We start from the raw sequence: 10,734 nt of genomic DNA, 5'->3' as shown, positions 1-10,734 counted from the left end.
ACCTTCCAAAATTTTTCAACCATTTGGAAATGTGAAGATGAGTAGTAATGATGATGATTTAGTTTTAAAATTGAGAATGCTATTTTGGAACTTTCAAATGTGCAAAAGGATGAGGGGGATAAGCGTGGATTTTAAAATGAATATGTTGTACTTGAACAAGATAATGAGGAGGAGGATGATGATTGTGTTGAAATAAGGCAGCTACCAGTTGTACCACCTCATGCCAATGATAAGCACATTGGCATGAGGTGGCATAAGACCATAAAAAGCACCTATTGTATTTGGAAATATTTTTATCTCAGCCCAGAAATCATTTGGCAAGGCATCTCTACCATTTTTGACGCCACGATAGGTAGAGTAGGGACATTCATCATCCAGGCTCCTTTTCCTTGTTATGTAATTTGCAGTTAGTTCAGTTAAATAGCTCTTTAAAAGGTGGAAAATTGTGTATAGTAGCAAGCAGCCCAGCATCAGCTAGCAGCAGAATGGATAGACACCTCATGCACTCTTCACCATCAACACCTTCATCATCAGCCTCCTCATTATTAGTATGTAGTCCAGCATCCAATTCTCCAATTCCAACTGACTCCCCTGATGCAATCCAGGATTCCCAAGAGACATCCTTGCATGCTACAGCTGCTGCTGTGGGTGATACATCTATACAGAAGGGGACCAAGAAGAGTAAGCATAGTTTTACACAATTGTCTGTGATTCTGCATTGAAAGAGGAACCACACTACATTTTAGCAACCATACATGATCCTAGGTTTAAGACATATGTTCTAGGTTTAAGACATATGTTATGTATTTTTTACAACTTTTATAAATCTTCAAAGATGCAAACAGCTACTTGTGAGCAAGCTGTCGAAGTTGTACATGACACGTCCCCGACTTTAGCTTTTCCTAATATTGCTACTGCCAGAAAAAAACTTCCCTTTTCTAAGAGTCACACTTATGATGAGTCACCAATGTGAAAGGTTATTATGACATCTGGTCGGGTATAAAAGAAATGCCCAAATATAATGACCCCTCTACCATGTCTCAATCTGATACAACTTGTATTAGTAGAATGTTGGAAGATAACTTTAATGATAATGTACATATTAGCATCTCAGAAAGTGCCTTTGAATTCTGGGAGGGGAAAAAAAGGCAATTTGGAGCCTTATGTACAAACTAGCTATGGTATACTTAAGCTGTCCACCTTAATGACCTTTTCCCAGTTAGGGTGGATATATCAATTTGTGTGTGCGGTCTGTAAATTAATTTAGTACCTTGTATTCCGGAATGCGAAGTGCCTCCATTTTGGTCTGATTACCGAAGGGGCTTTGTTGGGTAGTGTCCTGGATGTAGCAACACCAGAGGGAGTCCAAGGAACTCTCTGTCCCCCTTCACTGGACCAAAGGCACACACAAATGAGTAATATCACACGGAAATTATCTTTAGAAGTCACACTGGCACATTTATTGGTGAGGTATGAGCTTCTAAAGGGAATTTCCAGTATTTTAAATAAAAAATATATTTTGTAGTTTAAACAAACAATTGTATATATTCACTAAGTAGTACTACATAATACCTATACTATCACACATATAAGAAGATTTTTGTACTCACCTTAAATCTCTTTCTCCGATTCTATCTGGTGGACACTGCTACCATGGGGTTGTATGAGGGCGCATGGAGTTGGCACTTAAATAGTTAACAACTAAGTTTGCTGCTGACTCCTCTGCTCTGCAATCCCACAGACCTCAGTAATACTAAAGTCCCAAGAAAAGGGCTCAACAACACAACTAACTGTAGAACAGCAAAAGGGAGGGAACGCAGTGTCCCCCAGATGGAATTGGAGAAAGAGCTTTAACGTAAGTACAAAAATCTTCTTTTCTCCTTCATCCACTTTGGGGGACACTGCTACCATGGGGACCTTCTAAAGTAGCCCCTAAGGGAGGGAATTCTCTGGTCTACTAGCCCGCAAAACACTGCGGACGAAACTGGCATCCGCAGATGCAAAAATGTTGAACTGGCAAAACATCGTTAAGGTATGAACTGAGGACCAGGTCGCCACCCTACCCAGCTGCTCTACAGATGCTCCCTGGAGAGCAGCCCAGGAAGCCCCCACCGCACAGGTAGAGTGCACCGTAAGAACCTGAGGCACAGGTAGATTTCTACACACATAAGCAAGCTTAATCATAGATCTGATCTGATGAGCAATGGTCTGCTTGGTGGATGGCCAACCTCTCCTATGAAATTCGTAAAAAACAAAAAGAGTCAGTCCTGCAACCAGCAGAAGTGCTGTCCACATAAACCCGTAAAGCCCGGACCACGTCCAGACTAACAGAGGAAGAAGGTCCAGAAGGAGCAATCCTTTCTGTAAAGGCCAGAACCACTATCTCATGATTTAAATAAAAACCAGGAACTAGGCAAGACAGTAGGTACAGTCCTATAAACCGTCCTATTCTCATGGAACACCAGATAAAGACCCCTACGGGACAAGGCTCCAAACAGTTGGTAATGTTTGCAAAAATGCCTCTATCCTCATCTCTTACTGCTATAACAATTGCTAAAAGAATTGCTAGAAGAATTGCAAGAATAATTGCTCTGAACATGCTCTAATGTTCCTTGCTCTAATGCTGCCTGCGACCTAACCCTTCTCTCTCCCTCTGGCAAATGTCGATGGATTGCTGTGGAGGCAGGTATTTATGGATTTCAAATATCGCGAGAACCAAGCTCCGAGATCCGATGATGTCACGATGACGCTTTGCCTCGATTTCGAATCCGAATTGGTGCGAGAGTACTGAGCCTGCTTGGCTCGGTACTCGGATAGGTGAAGTTCGGGCGGGTTCGGATCTCAGGGAACTGAGCCCGCCCATCTCTAAACCTCATGGACATTACCTCCACAGCCAGAGAAACTCTGGTTCTTGCGCAGAATCTTGGAACCTAGTGATTGTGTCTGGATGCCATCAGATCCAGATCTGACATGCCCATTTCCAAACTAATGCCTGAAACACCTGAGGATGCAGTTCCCATTCTCCCAGGAAGGATTGCATGCCTGCTGAGATAATCCGCTTCTAGTTGTTCACTCCGGGAATAAACACTGCCGAAATCGCTGGAACAAATTTCTTCACCCACAAGAAGACCTGTTCTGCTACTTGCATTGCTTCTGCACTTCTTGTTCCTCCTTGGCACTGCAATGACATTGAAAGATTGGAGGTGGACTGGTTTTCCTTGAAGGAGACACTGAGCTCCCTGGAGGGCTAACAGCATGGCTCTTAGCTCGAGAACATCTATGGGCCGAATCACCTCCCTGTCTTTCCAAAGAGACAAAGCTGGAGAATAACATCTCCCCAGCCCTTCAGACTAGCATATATGGTCACCAGAATCCAAGACCACAGGACAAAAGATCGGCCCATCATCAGATGCTCTTGAACTAGCCATCATTTCAGAGGTTAATCTTTGTGAAAACTGTCTGAGCTGTGGAAAGCCAAAGGGGAAAGACCTGAATTGATAATGGGAGCTTGCTACTGTAGAAACAAAGGACTGATCCCATCCGAAACTTGTCTACTCATAGATGTTGGTTTAGCCCTTTGAGGTTTAGAAATGATCGAAATTAACCGTCCTGTTTGGGCACCAATAACAGGTTTGAATAAAGCCCCTGGTGTTTCTGCCACTCTGGACATGATCCCCAAGTTCCAAATATCTTAGGTGTACGCCCCCCACTGATATTTGAATAATTGTAGGTGACCCCCTACCTCCACAGTCGCGAGGAGAGGAAGGTCCCATCATGCGGATTAGTATTTTTTTTATTTTTTTTATTTTAAGATCTTGAGATTCAGACATCTTCTAGAGTAAGCATCTCTACTCGTTTGCAACTGTCCTCAAATTGCAAGGAGACTACCTCTATTGGCGGGCTGAAATTAATAACACGTAGTTTGTGATTTAGGGGCATTCACCGGCAGTAAAGTACCTTTACCTCCGGTTGCTTGGCTAATCATACTACCCAACATAATCCTGTGTCAATATATATATATATATATCTACTATATAAAAGCCTAGTGGCGTGTGTCTGTGTGTGTAAAAAAAAAAAAAAAAACAAGCTGCAGCACCACCTGCTGGGCAAAGTTATACACTGACCTACTAAATTCTTAGTGTGTGTGGGGAAAAAAACTCAGAAAGGGCTGAAATTTGCTGCAGCGCCACCAGCTGGGCGGAGTTATACACTGACCTACTAAATTCTTAGTGTGTGTGGGGGAAAAAACTCAGAAAGGGCTGAAATTTGGTATACTAAGATGTTTTTAATTTGTTAATTTAATTTGTTAATTGTTAAAAGTGTTTATAAAGATTTTTAAAAAAAATATATATATTTCTTGAAGGAGAAGTGACAGTTGGGAGTGGTTGGTGGTTGCCGGGTGTGACAGAGCGAGAGGAGTGTGATACTCAGGACCGCTGAGAGAGATCCCTGTGTCTGGATAGACATCTGGATAGATGTGGCAATAAAGATGAAGGATGAGGTGATGGAGAAAAATGATGAGGTGGTGACATGTGGACAAAACCACGTTAAAAAAGGGCGCTTGCATCGGGAAGTAACGCTCTTCCCCTGAGGAGGCCTGGCCTAGGCCCAAATGCATGACAAGAACCTTTTTAACACCTTAAGTAGCTTGATTTGACTAGAATGCATGAGTATCATGCAAGGGTTAACTTGTATATATATATATATATATATATATATATATATATGTGAAACAGAACAATCTTCACAATAGAAGAATCTCAACAATAAGTTCATAACTATGTGAAGGAATTAGTAAATATTCTACAGAAATATATTTGTACAGATATGTGTAAGGCAAAACTGATGTAAGGTACTCATCCCTCCAGAACCATGTCTAGGGCAGAGTACCCGCAGATAGAAAGCAACCTGTCAGACAGACACAGTCTACTGCTGAGAGAGAGCAGCCTGTCAGTTAGACACAGAATACTGCTGATCAGTGGCAGTGATACCTGTAGTACCCACAGACAGAGAGCAGCCTGTCAGTCACACACACACACAGTATACTGCTGATAGAGAGCAGCCTGTCAGTCACACACACAGTATACTGCTGATAGAGAGCAGCCTGTCAGTCACACACAGTAAATACTGCTGATCAGTATCAGTGATACCTGTAGTACCCACAGATAGAGAGCATCATGTCAGTCACACACAGTATATACTGCTGATAGAGAGCATCCTGTCAGTCACACACAGTATATACTGCTGATAGAAAGCAGCCTGTCAGTCACACACAGTATATACTGCTGATAGAGAGCAGCCTGTCAGTCACATACACAGTATACTGCTGATAGAGAGCAGCCTGTCAGTCACACACAGTATATACTGCTGATCAGTGCTTGTGAAGTAAAACTGCTCAGGAGTTTCTTCAACTGTCTACTGTCCAGTTCCGTGAATTGGCTTCAAGGAACAGACCAATTTGTGAAGGGGGAGCAGTCCTATAGGAAAATAACATGCTCCTCCTCAGTTTTTATATGTTATTATTTAAAAAGAACAGACAGGCCATAAATAATCACAGCACAAAGATAATAGTATAACCACGTTTGTTTTGACCCTGGCTAATGCCTCAAAACAATATGAAAATTAAACTCTTAATAATAAAATTATGTGTCATAATCATTGACTGAACACGCATGTAAAATACAGTCTGCATTAACTTTAGATCCTTCTATAATAAAACTCTAAACTAGGTAGATATATATTACAGTTTTCTCTCTATTACCACAAGGAGCCTCATTAACTAGTTATTCCCCAGTGGGGCACTTAGCTGCTGAGGACAGTGTCACACTGAGCACAAATGGCCCCCTGGTCTCTTTACCCGACAGATAATTTGACAGGTATTGTGAAGTTATAAAATTCTGCACAATAATTCTTGTTCTTATCAGACATTATATTTCCTTTTTTTTTTTTAAAGAAATATAGATTAGGCAACTTTCACAGAGAGAAATACAGTAAAATAATTACTAGTTCTGACTCTGGCTAATAGCCTCAAAACAGTAATATAAATATCTGTGGTAATAATTAGGGGTGTGCACCGGCCACTTTTGGGGTTTTGGGTTTTGGGTTTTGGGTTCTGATTAGCTTGAGGTTTTGGGTTCTGATTTGTTTTGCCAAAACACCCCACGAAAGGTTTTGGTTCTGATTTTGGGTTTTGGGTTCTGATTTTTTTTAAAAAAAGCATAAAAAGTGCTAAAATCCATATCTTTGTTTTTTTTTCACTCCTACACTATTATTAACCTCGATAACATTCATTTCCACTAATTTCCAGTCTATTCTGAACACCTCACACCTCACAATATTGTTTTTAATCCAAAAGGTTGAGGTAGCTGGATGTCTAAGCTAAGCGACACAAGTGGGCGGCACAAACACGTGGCCCATCTAGGAGTGGCACTGCAGTGGCAGACAGGATGGCAGTTTGCAAGAGTTTGCTAGAGGTGCAAGATGGAATTGTCCTTGGGCCCTCCCACCCACCCTGATGTTGTTGAAATAGGACATTCGCACTTTAACAAACCAATCAGGAACAGTGAACGTAGTTTAATCTCTGGTACTAATATTTCTGGACTGCAGGAACAGTGAACGTATTTTAATTTAGCAGTACTAATATTTCTGGACTGCAAGAACAGTGAACGTAGGTAAATATTGCAGTACTAATATTTCTGGACTGCAAGAACAGTGAAAGTATTTTAATTTAGCAGTACTAATATTTCTGGACTGCAAGAATATATATATATATATATATATATATAGATTTTTTTTTATACTTTTTAAATAATTTTTTTTATATTTTTTTTTTATTATTTTTGTATCATTTTTTTAAAAAAAAATTGTAATTATTTTTCTATAATTATTTTTATTTTTTTAAAAAAAATGTATGATTTTTTTAGAATTTTAAAATAACTATGGACTTAGCAGAACAAAGCACAGGACAAAAGCACCACTGGACTCAGCAGGACAGAGCACTGCCAAAGCACCACTAAACTGATCAGCAGGACAGAGCACAGTATCTCCCAAGTAACAACTGAAAATCTGGAATGACTTTTTACCTTGTAGACGCTGAAGGGGACAGAGACAGGCTGAAGGGGACAGATAGACGCTGAAGGGGACAGATAGAGGCTGAAGGGGGACAGAGAGAGGCTGAAGGGGGACAGAGAGAGGCTGAAGGGGACAGAGAGACGATGAAGGGGGACAGAGAGAGGCTGAAGGGGGCAGAGAGACGCTGAAGGGGACAGATAGACGCTGAAGGGGACAGATAGACGCTGAAGGGGACAGATAGACGCTGAAGGGGACAGAGAGAGGCTGAAGGGGTCAGATAGACGCTGAAGGGGGCAGAGAGAGGCTGAAGGGGGCAGATAGACGCTAAAGGGGACAGATAGACGCTGAAGGGGACAGAGAGAGGCTGAAGGGGTCAGATAGACGCTAAAGGGGGCAGAGAGAGGCTGAAGGGGGCAGATAGACGCTGAAGGGGACAGAGAGACGCTGAAGGGGACAGATAGACGCTGAAGGGGACAGAGAGACGTTGAAGGGGACAGATAGACGCTGAAGGGGGCAGAGAGACGCTGAAGGGGGCAGATAGACGCTGAAGGGGACAGATAGACGCTGAAGGGGACAGAGAGACACTGAAGGGGACAGAGAGACGCTGAAGGGGACAGATAGACGCAGAAGGGGACAGATAGACGCTGAAGGGGACAGAGAGAGGCTGAAGGGGGACAGAGAGAGGCTGAAGGGGACAGAGAGACACTGAAGGGGGACAGAGAGAGGCTGAAGGGGGACAGAGAGAGGCTGAAGGGGACAGATAGACGCTGAAGGGGACAGATAGACGCTGAAGGGGACAGAGACAGGCTGAAGGGGACAGAGACAGGCTGAAGGGGACAGATAGAGGCTGAAGGGGGACAGAGAGAGGCTGAAGGGGGACAGAGAGAGGCTGAAGGGGGACAGAGAGAGGCTGAAGGGGACAGAGAGACGCTGAAGGGGGATAGAGAGAGGCTGAAGGGGGACAGAGAGAGGTTGAAGGGGACAGATAGACGCTGAAGGGGACAGATAGACGCTGAAGGGGACAGAGAGAGACGCTGAAGGGGACAGATAGACGCTGAAGGGGACAGATAGACGCTGAAGGGGACAGAGACAGGCTGAAGGGGACAGATAGACACCTAAGGGGGACAGAGAGAGGCTGAAGGGGGACAGAGAGAGGCTGAAGGGGACAGAGAGACGCTGAAGGGGGACAGAGAGAGGCTGAAGGGGGCAGAGAGACGCTGAAGGGGACAGAGAGACGCTGAAGGGGACAGATAGACGCTGAAGGGGGCAGAGAGATGCTGAAGGGGGCAGATAGACGCTGAAGGGGGCAGAGAGACGCTGAAGGGGACAGAGACAGAGCTGGATTAAGGCTTCGGGGGGCCCGGGGCACTTAAGACAGGGGGCCCCTAAGATCTAAAATTAAGGGCATAGTGACACATCCTGCATTACATCACCTACAGCCCACAGTATGACACTTACAGCTCTCCCAGAGGGCTCGCTTAGGTTGTCTGCATAAGAAAAATCATTGCTTCCACAAACTAAAATACTGTACATTAAAACAATCATCAAAACACCACATTAAAATGGGTATTGACACCACACATTAAAACTAGCAATGATATCATACATTAAAAATACCATTGATAATGTACACTAAAACTAGCAATGATACCGCACGCTAAAACTAGCAATGATACCGAACTTTAAAAATAAAATGTATAATGCACATTAAAACTAGCAATGATACCGCAAATTAAAATACCATTGATAATGCATCATTGGGCATGGCCAGGCCACCCTCCTACAGACAGAAAACCTGCATTGTTGTGTACACCATTGAACGGTCACCAAAAATTGGGATTGTCCCACTAGAATCATAACATTTCACAGACTTTGCTGCTCTCTCCTACCTGTTCTTCTTACTTTCACCACCTGTGCTGCAGGTTTCTTTAGTTGCAGCTTGTCTGGATCCTGGAATGTTAGGGGCCCTACTTGGGAAAAAAAAATGGGCACATTTAGAAAATTACAGCCACCCCCGGCGTTAAATCAGTACCACCCATGATTAATAATTAGGCCTTCCTCCAGCCCCAACATTAAAATAATAGTATTCACATTTAATAAATAAACCTATTTCCCTCCCTACAAACAGCCCCATCAATAAATTAATAGTATTTACATTTCAGAAATATACCTATTTCCCGCAACCGTCACTGCCATTAAATAATTCATAGGCACATTTTAATAAAGGGACCTCATTCTCTCCAAACTCACCCCCACATTAATTAATTGTCCCCATTATTGTGCCTCTCTTCTCCCCCTTTTTACTTACTGTGCCTCTCTTCTCCCCCTTTTTTCCTTACTGTGCCTCTCTTCTCCCCCTTTTTACCTTACTGTGCTTCTCTTCTCCACCTTTTTTCCTTATTGTGCTTCTCTTCTTCCCCTTTTTTCCTTACTGTGCTTCTCTTCTCCCCCTTTTTTCCTTACTGTGCCTCTCTACTCCCACTTTTTCCTACATTGTGTCCATTTCTTCTACCTTTTTCCTACATAGTGTGCCTTTCTTCTCCTTTTTTCCTACATAGTGTCCCTTTCTTCTCCCCCTTTTTCCTACATAGTGTGCCTTTCTTCTCCTTTTTTCCTACACAGTGTGCCTTTCTTCTCCTTTTTTCCTACATAGTGTCCCTTTCTTCTCCCCCTTTTTACTACATAGTGTCCCTTTCTTCTCCCCCTTTTCCTACATACTGTCCCTTTCTTCTCCCCATTTTTCCTACATGCTGTCCCTTTCTTATCCCCCTTTTTCCTATATAGTGTCCCTTTCTTCTCCCCCTTTCTCCTCCATACTGTCCCTTTCTTCTCCCCCTTTTTCCTTACTGTGCCTCTCTTCTTCCCCTTTTTCCTCCATACTGTCCCTTTCTTCTCCCCCTTTTTCCTCCATACTGTCCCTTTCTTCTCCCCCTTTTTCCTACATAGTGTCCCTTTCTTCTCCCCCTTTTTCCTACATACTGTCCCTTTCTTCTCCCCCTTTTTCCTACATAGTGTCCCTTTCTTCTCCCCCTTTTTCCTACATAGTGTCCCTTTCTTCTCCCCCTTTTTCCTACATAGTGTGCCTTTCTTCTCCCCCTTTTTCCTACATAGTGTCCCTTTCTTCTCCCCCTTTTTCCTCCATACTGTCCCTTCCTTCTCCCCCTTTTTCCTACATACTGTCCCTTTCTTCTCCCCCTTTTTCCTACATAGTGTCCCTTTCTTCTCCCCCTTTTTCCTACATACTGTCCCTTTCTTCTCCCCCTTTTTCCTACATAGTGTCCCTTTCTTCTCCCCCATTTTCCTACATACTGTCCCTTTCTTTTACCCCTTTTCCTACATAGTGTCCCTTTCTTCTCCCCCTTTTTCCTACATAGTGTCCCTTTCTTCGTTATTCCCTTTTTTTTTTTTTACTTACCTTTCTTGTAGCTTCTTTCTTTTCTTCTGTTTTCCTGTTTCTTTCCTGGTCCTCTCCGCGCTGCTCCTCACTGAATGACAGGCGTGACTTGATGACGTCACGCCTGTCATTCAGTGTTAACAGTGCAGAGAGGAGGGACGCCGGCGCTGCGATGAGGTGAGTAGTAACTATATATATATTTTTTCCACTATCCTGCTCCCCCCACCAACGCAGGGAGCCCCGAACCCAACCGCAACCCTCCCCCTCTC

The sequence above is a fragment of the Mixophyes fleayi genome, chromosome 4 (assembly GCF_038048845.1).
Source record: "Mixophyes fleayi isolate aMixFle1 chromosome 4, aMixFle1.hap1, whole genome shotgun sequence".
Taxonomy (NCBI): Eukaryota; Metazoa; Chordata; class Amphibia; order Anura; family Limnodynastidae; genus Mixophyes; species Mixophyes fleayi.
Note: the sequence above shows the minus strand (reverse complement) of the source record.